The sequence below is a fragment of the Asterias rubens genome, chromosome 2, assembly GCF_902459465.1.
Source record: "Asterias rubens chromosome 2, eAstRub1.3, whole genome shotgun sequence".
Taxonomy (NCBI): domain Eukaryota; kingdom Metazoa; phylum Echinodermata; class Asteroidea; order Forcipulatida; family Asteriidae; genus Asterias; species Asterias rubens.
Genome location: NC_047063.1, coordinates 10,696,984 through 10,715,110, shown reverse-complemented (window position 1 = coordinate 10,715,110; position 18,127 = coordinate 10,696,984).

The window sequence follows — 18,127 nt, the reverse complement described above, 5'->3', positions numbered from 1 at the left end:
CTGGTTGGAAGACTATTAACAGCGATTTCTATCTATTGCCAAATATAGAGTTAAGCTCTTTTTGATATTCTGGCAGTGGGAGATTGCAGTTTCGTTTTGGACTTTCGTAATAACTTCATGCAGAACTATTAACTACCCAAGGGACTCCTGTGGGTCAAACCGTTTAAAAGGCACTGTTGGACACTATTGGTAATTACTAAAAACTTACTTGGTAACGAACAATGGAGAGCTGTTGATAGTATAAAACATTGTGAAAAACGGCTGAAAGAGATAATTTCCTACCAAATTTTAAAAGGCTTCAGACCTGAAGCCTTTTTTATGCATTTGAAACCACCCAAATTTGTGCACCAAGGGTGTTTTTCTTTCGCAACTTCGATGACCAATTGAGTCCAAATTTTCACCAATTTGTTATTTCATGCGTATGTTGGGAAACACCAAGTGAGGATACTGGTCTTTGACAATTACCAGATGTGTCAAGTGCCTTTAAACCATGAAATATATTTAGAAATGCGGCGTATTTTAGGCAGGTTATTACGCAAGCCTAGTTACACCGTAGGTTCACATTACACCAATAAGCAACTACCTCTGTAATTTAAATATAATTGAAAAATCTTCAGTAATTTGCGCCTCGGTTACCTGTCACTGTTGTTCATTACAACGTTGCGGGCAATCACTTTACTGCACGATACCAGTTCGATGACTAATGAGTGAATAATTTATTCACTTGTTTTAATTGCGTGACACGTAATATAGATTGCAATGCGAGTCAATGACCGCCATCTTTGAAGTAAAACAATGGAAAGGTGTACTTAGTGTTCGCGCTATGCGCGACTCTTACTTCATCAAAGATGGCGGCCGATGACGTCTATCGCAATCCATCTACATGAAGCCTATACATTCGGGGACCCAGTATGGCGGCCAGTCTCATTGCATTTTATAATATGTGGGGGGAAAGCACGTCGATAGTTTACAATTTTTAATATTTTACTTCTTTCGAAAAGCAAAACACATAATTAACAACAAATTGGATTGTATTCGAAACGATTTTCCGTTATGCAATTTTTAACTCATTAAATAATATAAACAACATTTTTATCAGCGATTTATAAAAGGATGTCTATTGTTTTTAATTCCTTTCAGTTATTTACGGTTTATCATGCACATACTCCGATTGGGAAAACTGGTCTTCAGTTTATACTCTGTTTAATTTACATGTAAATGATAATGGCATGCATACTGAACATACCCTTAAAATGTTTACTTAATACCGTAGAATAAATACAAAAGACAAAATCTGTATCCCACCGACTTCATTCAGCCACTTCAAAAATTAACATAAATAAAAAGTGCATGCATCTATAAACATAGGCCTACTCGTTAAATCCTGCATGAAGAAAAAAAGACATCACATGCATCAGAAAACTTACGTAACATGGAGTAATAATTGGGTTCATTAATCTCTATTAACGTGCATGTAGGCTACTCACCGCCGCAGTACGTGTAATGAATTACAACTATAGTTTCCCCTTCGGTTTTTTTTTTTTTCCATGAGCGGGCGAATCTCCTTGGGCAGTAAGAGAAGATCTTTGCTGGTCGGTTTCAACCAACGCCTTGCTTGCCACTAGCAAAAATTGCCACGCTTGATGTTTGATAGCAAAATGTGCTAGTGCCAAATAAGGCGAGGGCGAGCAAGAGGAGCAACATGTTTAGGCGACGTCCAAGCCAACTGTAGACCTCTCTGTACAGCGATGTAATGTAGACTACGATGTGCAGGTCTGTGCAACCCATATTCCTCCCATGCACAGGGCAATTGCATACATACACAAGCCACATTCCACCATGCACATGCCACTTTTCTCTATGCAAACAACGTGCCTCTATGAACAAGCCACCTTATGCCGAAATGAGGCAATATCACAACAGTCACTATCGATAGCAAACATCAAAAACGCATTGCCAAAGGACAGTTCGATATTAAATTGGAAAACGTCACCAATCCTTTAAAATTACATCGAAATCTTTTAAAAGTACATCTAAATACTCCCATATTTCGAAGAAAAACTTCCAACTGTTATATTCACGTTTGAGAATGCTCCGAGTTTAAGGTTATTATTTAGTTGTCTTTTTCATTTCTTGTCACGACCACTCCATTGTGTGATGTGCGATATACAATTATGATTGATTTGTACCAGTTATTTAAAGCAACGTTTTAAAACAACCCTTCTAACATGAAATGTATTAAAAGGGCCCTGTCAAACAGTAGTTCAAAATGTCTGACCATCTTTTGAATGGAACTCACACACGCCCCTTTAAAAATCTCCGAGTTGTACTACATCCTTCAGCTAGACTACAACACATATTGGGAGTGGCCGTACAGATTGGCGCTCTTCGATGAAGAGCAGTGACGTCAGGATGGGAGGGGGAAGTTACGCCCATTATTCCGGGGATGATCCATTACTTCATGAAACGGCACCACAGACCCCACCGAGTGTGATGAATAACAGTGAATTCTACAGTGCCATACACGAAATAAGGAATTCAGCAACAAAAGAGTCCAAATTACGTACAGACCACTTCAAACCTGACCACCTGAAAACGGGGATCTTTCCCGATACATGCAATCTACCAGAGTGGAGGCAGTCACTGCAACAGATCTGGAAGAGTTCCAGAGAGAAGCACTGCCAGCTTTAAGAGGGATGGAGCTTCCAATCTCTCTCTCAGGATAAATTGACAACATCATAATCTGATAATCACAATATTAACACAAAAAGCACAAATGGATTTTTTGCAACCCACCCTCTCCAGCTATGGACAGCAGCAATGCTTTTATGAGAGTATAACAATTCAAGATTTAAGATGTTGTTTGAGGTTTAAGATGCTAGCAGCATACTATAAACGTATTGGGTGTTTTCATTTCTGACCTCTGGTTATTCGGCTCTTTTGGGTGTGTGTTTTTTTGCACTAAAACGCGACAGTAATAATATCAGGATGGTTGGATGGTGAGTTTATTAAACACCAGATGTACTTTTTCACTAGCCAATGGTGGAGTGTAAATAACTTTAAAACTACCCGCAGACTCACCCCTTACATTTATTTTGAGAGTGTATGTCCATCCGTCATCCATACTACGTTCCACCACTCATCCAACTGCCAGGGAGGGTGTGCAAACATCCCCACAAACTATCCTCAACTGCTCGCTCCCTCATTTATCCAACAAGTGCTCACTATTCTGCCCATCCATAACTCCTCCCAAACACATATCCCTTCATCAGAAGAGGGGGCTGTTTACGTCAAATCGTGATTTTGTTTCTTCTCTTTTATTTGGTGCGTGGTTTCTGGACAAAATGTTCGTACTGATTAAAAAAAATACAATACGTTAATCCCCGAGGATGGCAGGATTAATTCAGAACCACAGTATCCATGTGATGACGTCAAATTCCTGAGCCCCGTAGTGACCGTTATAGCTTAAATGTAAAACAAGCAAATTGATCTCGTCAATTTAGGTAGAAATATAAATAAATGATCTCCATTCTCTTTGGGTACGGTGATCGTGTCTTGACTCCTGTAATGTACTTTCGCCTAAATTATTTATTATTTATGTTCATTGCAATCTATTGAGATTTAATGATGAAATTGAGTCACTAGGGACCTTATTGCGACGCACCACGTAAAAGTTAGCGCCGCGCTGGCGTTTAGGTTAGCCCGTGAATACAGTGTAGTGAACGGTCGTTTGATTGGCGTCCTAATAACACCGTGGCGGACTTTATACAGTAAAATCGGCGCCCCATCTGTCTTTGAATTCATTTTTAAAGAGATTCATTTTGAGATATGTTTTTCTTTGAACTGAAATTGAAGTTTATGTCCGTGGATTTGACGTTTGGAATATAAAATTAGAACAGCCAGTTTTGAAATTTTTCGAATTAAATATAGGCAGGGCCCGAGTCACGTGTTTGTGCCTCAATGTCACGGGTCAACAGTAGTTTATATTTTTGTTCCAGTACAATTACAAATCAATCTTTTTCACTGCGAATTGTGTTCTGAACCTTTGTACATTTGGGGTTTTATTAATTGTCACAAGTTACCATAACTGGTACCTGGTGCAATCGGTGTTTTTATGCAGGGCTGTGAATTGTTGTGCTTTTATGGTTGGATTAATGGGTGGCCAATCCACTGAAGGGATAATTTTGAAAACATTTTAAGCTTGAAGATCATAAACAGGTTGTCGTAATTTATTAATTAATACGCACCACTGTAAGTATGCCCTTTAAACAATGAAGCAAGGACAGAACCAAAAATGCTCATAAAACGGGACCATGCACAAACGGTTTATTTTTAGCATCACTTTGGCTGTATACTGGATCTAAGGAAGTAAAAGCAAGATGGCCCACGAAGGTCTATTTATCTAAACTTACGTCATCAACCAGCTGCTATTTATGCATAGAAAAAACCCGTCCTCATTGACTTACCACACGGGTCTCTTGACAAGTCTGCCATCTCAACCCACTGAGGCGGCTCGTTGACTGCCTTCATGAATAATGCTCAGGACTTCCCCCTGAAGGATGACCCGTAGCACCCCGCTCTCTCTCTCTCCCTCTCTCTTTCCCCCAGCCTGTAATAAAACCAAGGCAAGACAAATGGTCTTATTCTGAAGAAGACAGCATCTCGGCTGATTCCAGATGCGGCTCTTTTTTACTACCCTCCTCTATCCATCCACCTTCTTCTACTGCTCCTCCTCCTCTTTTCGGGACTCCCTGGGGGATTTAGAAGGACGGGCCTTAATGATGCATTTACATCTTGCCCCATACAGGGACTAAACCCCTTCACTGAGGGGAGACTCCGTGTACGTACCCCGGCCATCCACCGGCATCAGGCCGTGGGTATCTACTCACTCTCCCATCAGGCCCCTTGGCCCGTGTCTGCTGAGTACGGCCGTATAATATTTAAGTCAATTTGAGAATCGGTTTAGTCAAAACGATATGAATATGGATTTAGAGACACCCGGGGCTGAAAAATGATCCGACTGCCATTTTTAATTGTGGTTCTTAGTTTTGTTGATCAATCCGGTGGCGAGCATGTATAAATGCGTGTCTAGAAAATTGTTTTAGTTAGATCATAATTTGTGTATGGCCATACTGGTATAATTTAAGATACGTACAACATATAATGCTTAGACAAATAAATAAAGCATCTTACAAAATCTCAACAAATTTGCGCCACAATGAGCTGTAGCCTATGGCATTTTACTCAATGATTATTATTTTTCATTCAAAAGCAGGCGCTAACAGTCTTTAAAAGAATATATCAGCATAATTATTCTGAAGATTGTACTGATTTTTCTTTCTTTCAATATTCCAGCAAATTTGATTTTAAGAGGACTACCCAACTTTGATCCAGTGTCTGTCGTCTTACTTAGGATGCAAACTAAAAGAAAAACCTATGCCACTGGTTTTCAGAAACGAAAATATTCAAAGTAAATTTTCAAAGACTATACCAAAAACTGAAATTTTGTAGTTTAGCGTTTTAAGGGTCGTATTTTGAAGAAGTCGGGACCGGCTTGACAATTTTTTTTTAAAGTGGCAGCAAAAATAGCCCTGATAATTATTTTCAGACGTTAAACTATAGAGGGTTGGTTAAACCAACTTATCACTATTGGATTTGTAATGTCATACCTTGTAAGAGCTTATCTTCCTATTATAGATGGAGTCTTTAACGGCTTGCAATAAATTCAAATAACGCTCTATCGGAGACTCAGACGTCCCACACCAACAACCATATCTGCTTCCCAAGTCTTGCCAGTTGACGCACACCTTCTTGAACCAAGTATGCTATGCCAACTGGTAGTGGACCAATGTTGTCCAGATCGCAAAGGACACGTACATTACATTCACAACAAAAGCCACGAACCAACAAACTACAATGAAGTAGAGCAACTCCACTATGCAGGTATTTGTAGCCCGTTCATTCTGCCGTTCTCTTCTCGCCTCAGCAAGTACCGCGAACACCCCAGACGCGCGCACTCAGCCCCGCCGAAAGTACCCAAGCTAGCTTCTTCTCCCCATTAGTTCCACATGCTGGACTCGCTAAAAAAAAAACTCACAACAGTTTGAGTAATAGGCCTACTCGAGTCTGTACTAATCCAGCCGGTTTTGGGTTTGACCGGTCTACCGTGGTGTCCGTCGGGGTAAATGCCCGGAGTGAATGTCCGAACGACCCTGAAGATGGTCTCACATCGATCGCCAATTGTCTGGCCCCATTCAACTCTTTCCCGTGGTGGTAGCACGGTCAGACAACTTCCACCAACAAATTCCTCAAAATATAAATTTCAGAGCAACGATCGTTAAACATGTATTTACCTGTATGTCGAACTTGTTAGTAAGCTTTCCTTATTATCCCTGATATATGGGTCTGCTCTATAGTATGGCACAGTTGAAATCTAAAATGTTCAAATCGAGACTTATTGCTCCTTATCAGCTGACCAAACTCGTAGAAAGATAATGTGTTGGCATTGTTCTATGCTTTGTTTTATTCTTTTATACAACAAAGACGAATAATGTATGCGTGTTCCATTAATATATATAATTGTCAACACCGAAATGGTAGAGGTTCAGAGTGAAGATTGTGAGAAAACACACAGCTCCAATTTATACAAAAAATCTGTATCTCTCGAATCATCTGCATGGTTGCACATGTCGATAGGGTCCATGGTATGTGGTATGTCCGAACACGGGGCACATACTGTGTGTGAAGGCCTACTGGAAACCATATGTTGTACATAAAGTATTTAGCCACAATAATGAATCAGGAGGAATGGTTTGGCATGGCCCAAGCAGGACACCATGAACCGTATGCCTATATTGTTATTGGTCACTTTATTGTACTCTCTCATGCCAATAGTTACGTACATTTTAGAGGAATGATGTAAACTTTTGGTGGTATCAAAATATGTCAGTATTTCTATCAAACGTCAGGCAATTAACCAAGTTTTTTTGCAAACTATTTATAATCAAACGCCTCAATTTTAATGAATGGATAATCACAGCGTTTACGAGGCATCCTAAAAAAAGTCCCCAAGACAATTATTGACATACATGCACTTTATTTGTATACACGCTCGATATGTGACAGAGGGTATGTGTCGCCCCCCCACCCCACAAGCTTCACACCCTTCCCTTGCTTTATGCTTTATTACTCTATGCTTTAACACACTCTTTTCCTCTTGTACAGAATAAAAAGAACACAACGAAGACACAATGGTTAGAAAGATGTTGTAAAAGTAGAATACAATGATCTACACAAATATGCCTCGAAACTGCGTGGTTTTCCTTTTACTTTACATTGCAAACTAACACGGTCGGCCATTTATGGTAGTCAGAAATTTGACTCCCATAAATGGCCGACCGTGTTAGTCGACGATGGAAAATGAAAACCACGCAATTTTGAGGCGTTATTGCGTGGATCATTGTATTCTACTTTTACAACATCTTTCTAACCATATGCATTTTTATAACAAACGGTTACAAACGCTTTTTATAGACCAACTCGTTCAATCCAAGGCAACGTGTCCCTATAATACCTAAGGAAAACGCAAAGATACACTGTGACTGTCCTCACCAAGGGTTCTTATAAACGCGATTCAAAAGAAGAACAATGTAAAGTGATTTTTTTTGCCGAATTTGGGCATAAAGTATTTTCATTTGCTTCTGATTGTGATGCTTCAACAACTTTTTACCGCAATGAGACACGTGGTTGTATAAATGGCGGTCGAAAATGATGGCAAAATTTAGGGAAGGGGAAGAAGAAAAACAACAGCAACAACAGACAACAAACATCAGAACAACAATATCCACAGCTAGAAGATAATACCAACTCATCATCGAATAATCAATCATCTCAGTAAAAATGTATACTTCATTTAAAATGAACATTTGAATCGCACTTGCCTTCACTTTCCTCTTTGCCGACATTGTTCTCTACCACCATTGGATAGTTCTGTGACAACCAATCAGCAGGCAGTAATGTTCCATACAAACCTGATACAAAGAAACAAGCAATATTACATTATATAAAGATATATTACTGCTCGTTTGCATACGTTATTAGTCACCAGGCAGGCCTACCCAATCACCAAACACGGTATTAAAACTGCAATGGCGTTACAGGCCATATAAACGGATGGAAATCAGTGTTAACATATATTTTTTACTTTTACCCAACTGATACGTTTTCCAACTCGGTATTATGTTTAGAACGTATAAGACTGGAGTCAGTCTGACCCGGTTAACAGATCACATTGACCAACTGTGGGTCCCAGACCTCTGGAATCTGAGTCAATGTTTAAAACTGAAAGTTCAGCCTAATTTCGGTTTATGTCCCGGTAACTACACAACACATATTAAACTTGGTTTCTTAGCCTTTGATGTTGTCATGATAGAAGCATTTGGCCACACAAAATGTGTGCTATAATTTAAAAGAAGATGACCAATGAAACCAACGTCATCACGATATACGATGCTTTAATCAACGTGCTGATGTCACAGCAAATACCACATTGTGTTTTATAATTATAGATTGATCAAAGCATGGAGGTAGAATCAAAGTGACATGAAACAAGTGGGTAGCCTACCCCCAAAGAGTAACATGGATATCCTAATGTAGTGCAAGCGATCCTACTGTAATGGTTTTAAAAAGTCCTCTTGATTCCTCAACCTACACACCGGTATAGTCACGGGTAATCAGCTGTTTTTTTTAATGAGTACGAGGCTGAAACACAGCCAATATAAAGCACGAGAGACAACAGTACAGTGACTAACACTGGATCGAGGTGTTAACACACAGTACATCTCATTACGCCGGGGAAACTGATGGTGGAAGGTAACGGTGTGGAACGGGGGGGAGAAGGTTGATGAAGTACGGTCGCATCGTATCGAATCAGACACGGTCAAGCTGCTCGGTCAGATGATGACAATCTCCCCCTTAAACGCATAGAGAGAATTTCGCTTTATGGTGGGGATCCCGGACTTATAAAACATGACTTGACTTTGGTGTCATTTTGATATCATGGAAACAGTCAGTTATCCATGACATCAAACACCAAAAGCTCAACCGGAGTCTAGGTTACAGACGTTTTGAGAAATGTAAACATGATTATCACAAGGCTTGCTTGTAAAGAAAAGACAAGAAAACCCCCCAACTAAATTCAAAGATGGAATAATATTAAATTTATCATAAAACGGTGATGAGTCACCATTTGACTCCCAAACAATCTGAACGATTCTCGTAAACTTGGTTGCCTATCACAATACATGACAACTTTTTGAAGATATAAACCTACAATCCAAACACATAAAAAAAACGGTTGAAGGGACCCTTTCTAAACGAATATCCTGACCCAAATCATGGGATTGAAGAGTCGAGGCTCAAGATCGTCCATCACTTTACTCAAGGGAGACCTTCGGCACGAGGCTGAATTCGCAGAACTGGCTCCTGCTCCATTATTTATAAGCATATTTTAAAATTGTTTTAACGAATCAATTGTTAAAGGGAAACAACTTTTCTAAGAGGGTAATTTATTTACTAATACTCTGTTGTTTGCAAACAAACGAAAATAAACAACAGCATGTAAAGAAAGAGCTCATCAAAAACAACAATCATGCTTTGAAGAAAGCACCGAACACGGTTTCGTGCATGTTTAAGCTTGGCAATGGAAACAGTCGTTGTAAATGACGGTAATTGAGTTTCAAATGCTATTTCATCGACTGTGACAGTGTTTCATACAAATACGTATTTTCCTGTGGAGAATTGGTAGGATATGAACTTGTTATCAATGATTTTTTCCTATGAAACCAAATGTTCTTTTTTATAATTACCTATTATGTAGATCTGCTTTCGTCTTCTAGCAGCCATACCTTTTTGGTGTTGACAGTAGCTTATTGGCACTACTCACGTGTTGTTAACTCACGATCACTAATTCAAACCTATCCATTCACAAGACCGTAGTAAGGTGTACTCACACGACGCACTCAGCGGTTCGACCACGATGACCAACCTCACGCGAGTTTCGTTTCTCGGTGAACAATAATCCTCAGTGAGTCGCAGATCATTCTGAACAAACATATCTCCTGGTTCTGTTATAATAATATACAAATCTTCTGGTTCGAATCTCCACCCTCAAGCATCAATGCACTGTGTACCAATGGACACGCTCACCTCGACCGCCAACGTTCGACCTCCGCGACTCGTTGAGAGCGTCTGAGGACCGTATCCTATTACCTTCTTCACACCAACCCCACCGTCCGTCCAACAGTCAAAAATGCAGCGGCTGCGACCGGCCCACGGACCAGGAAGGGGAAGACACCCCGCAGACGTCCCATCCGTTGATGCTAGAGACAAGATGCTTGATGAAATAGATTTTTTTGAAACTCAGATAGATACCATATTGTGGCGCTACACTGTGACCTTTCTCACGCGCACGTGTATGCCTCTAAAAAAACATGCTATTCCTGTGTGGATAACACATGAGCAACTGCTATGCCTATAACAACCTTCCTCCATGCTATAACCATAGGTCCTTTATACACTGAGAGCCATTGCGTGTGTGACACTGGTTGTGCGAACCTACTCTTCCAGTGGACTCGTCACAGATCGAAGCACATGGCTGCATCTACATGATTATCTCAAGTCATATATACATGCCATAGCCGCTGCTGTATAATAATTGTTATAATATTTTATTCAAACAGTGAACAATCACAAAGAGTAATAGTTATGGATTTAACAATAAAAGTTTAGTTGTGGTCAGGCATTATGCAGGCCCTATTTAAATCACACTTAGATTTGATTTGATGGAGAAACAAAATTAACAATATTGATTAAAATATTCCAAACATTTTAACATTTTGAATAAAAACTGACGATTCATTTTTTAGATTTTGAAAGGTTTACTCGACTTTCGACCAACCATGTGTTTTGCACCGGTGGGTGATAAAATAGTCAGTGACTGGCATCCTGACTGTTGCGTGACCAATGGACGAGATAATGGCCAAGCACACAACTCGAATATTATAACTGTCTGCCATTATCTTGTGTATTTCCTGTATTCAATACGGGCTATGCATACTAGTTATCGCTACACCAAACATGGGCCAGACTATGAACCTTCCCAACCTCGTTTTGAAGAACCATGGCAAGAATGATCAACATTCATATTGCTCAGTCGCATCTTGTGCCTGTCGTGTGTGTTCTGTGCGATGGTTGCCCTTACCTCATAACGGGCAACCATCTTACGACCTCTTCAGTCTTCACTCAAAATGGTAAGAGCATAGAGCAAGGAACATAGAGCAAGGCACCTTGCTCTATTATGATTAAAGCTTTGATCCCGTTATAGGAACTTCCAGCAAAATTGTCATTATCCATTTTCATTATCGTTGATGACGGTGTAAGTAAGGACTGTCTGTGTTATTACCGTGTACTAAAAGCCGACCCTTTTACGACGATATCCCGCCACGTCTACATAGCTGAAAACTACCATTTATAGCGACCTAACCATCGGGCCAGACCCGGACAGGAAGTAATAATCACGCAAGAATACATCAAAAGGAGAACCTCTTTTTCCATTAACTTCAGTGATGAGACACGTTTGAATCACTGTGGCGTGTATACGGAGCATGTGATGAGTCTAGAATCAGATGAGGTTAGTTTCAGTCTTGTGTCGCTTGGGATCGTCGACGGAGCGTGTCTCCCCAGCTGGTGCAGCACGGTGGGATCGCTGCGAGACACGGCGTGCCAGTTGACGCCATCTTCGATCAGCCTGTCCGATTATCTCCATCTAAAGACTAAGCCGCATCCAAGAGTGTTAAACTTTAAATTCGTGATTATATCATTAGAAAGACAATAGCATACTTTGTTGTTATCTAAACTGAGTACGGCTATAGTTTCAGGAAAATCGTCAACATTTATCGTAAAAATTGCTGTATGATTGTATGGCCGCACAATAACGTTTTTCCTTTCTTTAATTAATCACTATTTAAAAATTGACCATTGTCATTTCGCTGTGCCACCGACGCACATCGCACACTGAAAGCACACTCTAAATAAACGGGTCTTCAGGGGGCCTCACCCTTCTGCGTCAGTTTAACCCATTTCTGGGTCACATTGACCCTGGTGTAAAATCCATGGCACCCGGTGTGGCGGTTTCAGTCTTCCGCCGTGTTCAGTTTTCCGGGTGACGTAGCCGGACATTTCACCACGTTGTACGAACGGTTTAAGCTTTCCGGCGTGTTCAGTTTTCCGGGTGACGTAGCCAGAATACCGCTGCGAGTACCCTGGCGAGTACTGTAGTTCTCTCGGTGACCCCAAATTGTTTATTATTACGATTATTTTCTGTTTAGTCACATTCTCTTGCCCCATCTTTACACGTATTCATGCGTACAACTTTGAGCAGGTCACACTGCTTGTGCCACACCAAAATTCTCTCGTACGATCCACGCGTTCGCCGCTCGTTGTACTCGTGGACGCCGCCATGACAGATACCGGAGAGTAACACGGATGACTCAATACAGAACTAAAAATTGACTACTTTTGCTTGCTGTGCGCAGGCATCGCATGACGTAATGTTACCGTATTTGGTCATTCGGAAAACTGAACACGGCAGAAAGTTGAAACCGCCACACCGGAACCGAGTAATTTCTGATATGGGAGTTTTTACAGTGCATCATTGTGATCGTTATTTAGCCCTTGTTTGGCGTAATCGTGTTACTCGAACCAAAGAGTAGAGCTGTCCGATACTCTGTGCTCGAGCCCATTACATAGAGAAGTTCTTCTGTCGCCCTCATTGAAAATATTCTTGCTTCTCAAAGTATTTGTTTGTAAGAATTAAGTACTTTGGGCCTAATTGCGTATGTTCAACTTGCATTTTCTATTGACAGTTTTGATTGCACAAAAGTGTAAAGCATCAGTTATAAAAACTTGATCACATTTTTCAACCGAAATGTTTACAAACAAAAATCACGGTCACGTTTCTTGAAAACGAAAACATACATTACACCTTTACAAAAAAATGAGCAAACAAGACCATCTCCTGCTAAGCATGGCTTTACTCATACACATCATGTGATTAGGCTGCACGTGGCACGGACACTGTCCTTATATGGAGTTCCATCTTCTCTTGTCCCTCGCTTGTTATTTTGTTTTCGAAACCTACGCGCTCGTATCCGAATAATGGCTACGACGACTGTTGCTGAGTGTTGCATTGGATGTTTTAAAACATGATGACGGGGCGACCCAGCCATAGCCGTATAGCCGTAGCTGAAGCCACCCATTCGGCCACGGCTTGAACCTCATGGCTAAAGCATAATGGTCATTACTTTTTGAGCCAGCCGATGTATCATGTATAGCCAACATGTGTTAGACTCGTGTTGAGACGAGATCGATACTGATTACACAGAAGCAATCAACTCATCATTACCCCTCGAAGCAATTAAGAACACATCAAGCAATCAGAGTCCAGTTAAAATCCCACATATATTATTTGTTTGATCTGCGAAGCGAGGCCAATGAAAGAGGTTTACCCCACTTGTGTTTGTTTGATTGTTTGTTTGTTGTTGTTGTTTTTTGATAGGCCCAAGTTCTCGTTTGAAAACTTACACACATTCAATTCGGCCCCAAAGCCACTATTAACGTTGAAATCGACATGCAAACTCTAGAGGGCGCTCTATTTTCTTAGTGACTCCAATTTCTGATCGATAGTGCTATGATTAATCGAGAGTTATTAATTTCCTCTGATTAAGACCGCTACAAAAATGTGTTTGCGATACAGGATGTGGCAAATACAAGCAGAAACAACCACACATCGACTTTCATTTTGCTTTAAACAGAATGTATAATTTAGGCCTAGACATGCTGCAAAAACCTATTGAGAAATCTCAATCAAACGGCTTCTTTTGTTACTAAAGAAAGGCGCGCAATGCAGCAGTGACGTCACAACGTCGCAACTTGAAATTAACATTTACAAAAAAAAACGATTTGTTCCTACAAACTGAACACTAAAGTTATGATGAGATTGGAAAATACTGTTTCTTCATTCACAATAATATGTTATGACTTTATTTGACGAAATAGATACCGGGAAAAAAATATTACGTCACTTTGAGTTTGGCGCTTTCACAGCCGAAACCGTTCTGAACTGGAGAAAAGGTGTAGCTGTCCAGTGTTAAACTGTGAAGTAAATACGTGTACAAGTTTTCCACAAGCACCTATCCGTTGACCTGGATGACCTCAGCAGACAATACATGCATGTTAATACAAAGGAAAGTGTACAATTTATCAATATATATTGGCGGTTCATGTGAAGAAGTTTATTGGACAAGTAGGATTAGTTATTTGTCAAAGTCCCTATTATATCCTAATCTATTCTGTCTTGATTTTAACTGAGGTAGAATGGGTTATGCAATTCGCCAATTATGAATGGACGACTGAATACAAGTCATAAACTCCAGGTCATTCCCCCTTTAAGTCACCGGGTGACCAAGTGAAACATACCCCAGCAGTGCACATTCATAACGCTCAAACCCATGCCAAAGCCCAATTGACAATCTCTCTGCCCAGGTTCGAGATACATGCCCAAGTGAGATACATGTACATCTTCTCTAACAGGTCATGAACCCAATGAGTCAAAATTGTCTCAAAGGCAGCTACGTCGCCTTCTTTCTTTCATACACTTTCGTCATACTCTCAGGGACTCTGTCCGGATCCCTGACCCGTTTCTGGAACAGACTGACCCGAAACTGGTTTAAGTTTGGGATTTTGACTCGGTTTCAATAAGTCAGTTTGACACAGGTCCTGGCCAAACTCTCCAAAAAGCTCAACGGGATCTGTAGGCCATTCAATTTAATTCGGAGATCTAAAGTTGAGATAATCACAACCTTCTAAACTCGCAGAAGACGCGAAGTGGTCCAGTGGTTAGACTGCATGACTTATAAATTATTGTGGGTTCGAATCCCCAAGCTAACCGCCGAATTCACTTGACGTCTAGGTACTGAATCATAATCTCTTGATTTGTGCAATTCATAACCATAGACGTAAACCAATATTTGTACGAGAGAGGTCGGCTGTTGCGAGCCTTGAGTAAGTTTTAAAATAACAAATTTTAAAATAACCAATCGCCATTTCTCGCGAACAGCATTTCAACGTCTTTGCTTAATATATTTATACTCTTATAGACTTTTATGATGTAAATGTGGTTTACAAAAAGTCGTACAAATCAAATAATACTTTCTGAATGTTTTTTTTTACTTTTGAAGAAAAAAAAAGATGACTTATCACCCTAGATTGTCAGGAATGCTTTATGAATATTACACCACAATGGCTTAAAACCCTCTCCTGGCCTCCCACACACTCCCCTCTCAGCAGTGGGTCTTTGCCCCCCCTATAGCCCCCATTGACTTCCTCCTCACTGGTTCCTCTCCACTACCAGCATCCAGCATGGCGCTTTGTCTGTGAGGAGTGTGAGCACCAAGCCCTAGCCTTGTTTTCGATACCACACTGATAGCGAACTTAAGCCCTCTCTTGTCTTCCTCTCACCGGACGAAGAAAGGGATCGGGGTGTCTCGATGTATTGTGTGCCATGGTACGCTAATCTCCAATGGCTTCTCTGTGAGTTACGATAGTTTCTTACAAGAGCCAGACCAGATTAAGACACGAGCAACCACTCACTATTTGAATGACGCAAGACGTTGACAAAATCCTACTTGACAGATTTACAAATCTCGAAAGAATTTCAATTTTGTTTTATTATATTATAAATTTAACAAGTTACAGTTTGAGAATACATGTTGTCGAAAATACATGTATCTGTTCAATTATTAACTTTTGTACAGTAATTTACAGTTTTCTATTGCACTGTTTTGAAAAGAAAACGAGGTAATCGGCTGATAAGTTGAAAAGTTCCATGCCTGCGGTGTCCAAACTTCCCATGCACGATTCGCATCACAAATTGCCTCTAGTTCTACTGGCCTCAAACTGATGAATAGACCCTGGTCGAAACGTCGAGTTCAGCCACCACAACTTCACTGAAGATTTATGGTTTCACATAGTCTCCTCTAGGTTGTATTTGCACCTAGCAAAGTTTCAAATCCTACTTAGTGCAGATTTTGTTGACACTTAGTAAATAATAACACTTAGAACTGTATTGGTTCTGACAAGAATAGTTGGTACACGACCATTCTCTTTTCAAAGCGTGACAAAGTGTTCCATAATCGTATGGCCGTGGTAACACCATAGAGCAAGGACACACCATAGAGCAATGACAGATGCTCTATGGACACACCAAGCACAGTTTCGTTCCTATAGTCAATTTCAAACCTAAAATGAATCTAGTTCCACCTTTCTCTTTTAGAGGAAAGTGTAAATTGTTATGATGGGTTTGGGACTTGGGTCTCACTGTCTATTGTATCCTGAGGAATTGTATCCTGAGGATGTGTCCATGAACTGAGGGGCCGGTTGGAGGGGTGAGGGACCCCATGAGGCACGGCCTTGAGTAATCTAACCAAAAAAGTGTATCACACAAAAGAACTTTTCCGAGATGCTGCAGTACAAAGTTACCGAATTTCTCCTAGACCATGGGACGGCTCTCCTTGAGCAAAATGCCCGAACGGTACAAATGTTAGCAGGGTTCTTTACATTGATCAGCCATGGATTGATTGGTGAATCCAAGCGGAAAATCTTGGTTTAATTCTCCTCAGAGCGTCAGATAAACCCACGGACAATAAGAATTGATCCAGGCCTTTAGATCTTCCACAACTATACCGGTATGAATAGCAGGGCATGTGGGATGAAAGACATACCATGGGCACATACCAGTGTAACAAACAGCGCAGTCCAACGGTTGATCAAACAAAGGCAGCGGATCAAAGAGGCAGCTGTCTCCAAGAGCCTCTTCTCGTTTATACGAAAAGGAAATAAACCTCGGCTTTGAATTCCTAGTATTTCTAGACTTAAAGAAGACAGGATGTTGCCTCCTCCCTAAAAAAAAAGAAGAAGTCCTTCAATAGTTCAACATCTTATTTATAGCACCCTTCTCTTGCTACTTCCCCACCCTTTGAGCTCTGAAGATGATTCTTAAAATTTGATTTTGGTAAAAGCTCAAGACATTCACCCTTTCTTTGTTAAGACGCAACAGCAGTCAATGAACATCAATATTATCTCATCCTCTTTACAGGGAGAAATAGTTTAAGGTTCCTCATTATGCTCACTTGGTAGACTGGCCAACACTAATTAGCCCATATCTAAGGCATCAGTTTGATATCACTGGATGCAGCGAAACAGATGCCATTTCAAATTTGGTTTCAGTTCGGCTGGTGGTTCACAAACGGGCAGACTAAAGCACATATTTATGGATACCGAAAAACAAAGCTGATTCAAAAAGTGTTCGGCCGAGGATTCACAAATGGGCAACCTGAAGTACATACATTGAAAACAAAGACCGTGTAATGGACAATGCCAATTAGTCTTCGTTATGCAAATACTTAATATTCATGAACAGAGCAAGATGCGGGATGTATGTAAATAATGTGTTCATGTTTATTAATGGTATGCCCGCATGAAAATGTCAACAACAGTCATACGACACAAAAAAAAAACAATGGCAAATAATTCATAGATCCTTCTTTGCTTGATGGTAAAATATTCAAAGTATCTGCCAGTAAGATAACACAAAAGAAAAATCGTATTCCTTACCATCTACCATTAAAACTATCTTCAAGAATATCATAGCCGCTATAGTAAATTCCACATACTCAAATCTTGTTTTCTTAATGATTAAGGTAAATTGTTTAATTGGTAACGACGAATCAAAACATAATAAGTCTAGTATCGTGCAGGGGGCAGGTTTCATTGTTACAGACTATAATTCATTTGTTGTTTAACACAAATAATTCTTATAATTTGAATTTCTTATGATATTGTGAAAGTAGAAGAAAATTGGAAAACAGTCAACTAACCTGCTGATGAATTGTCTTTGCTTATGACCACGCACTTTCGTATTATTATCAAACGTCTTATTACAAAAATGCTCTCAAGAACGTTTTCATAGTTTGCAAGCTGCCTAATGATTTTCGCTTAAAAAAACATGTTT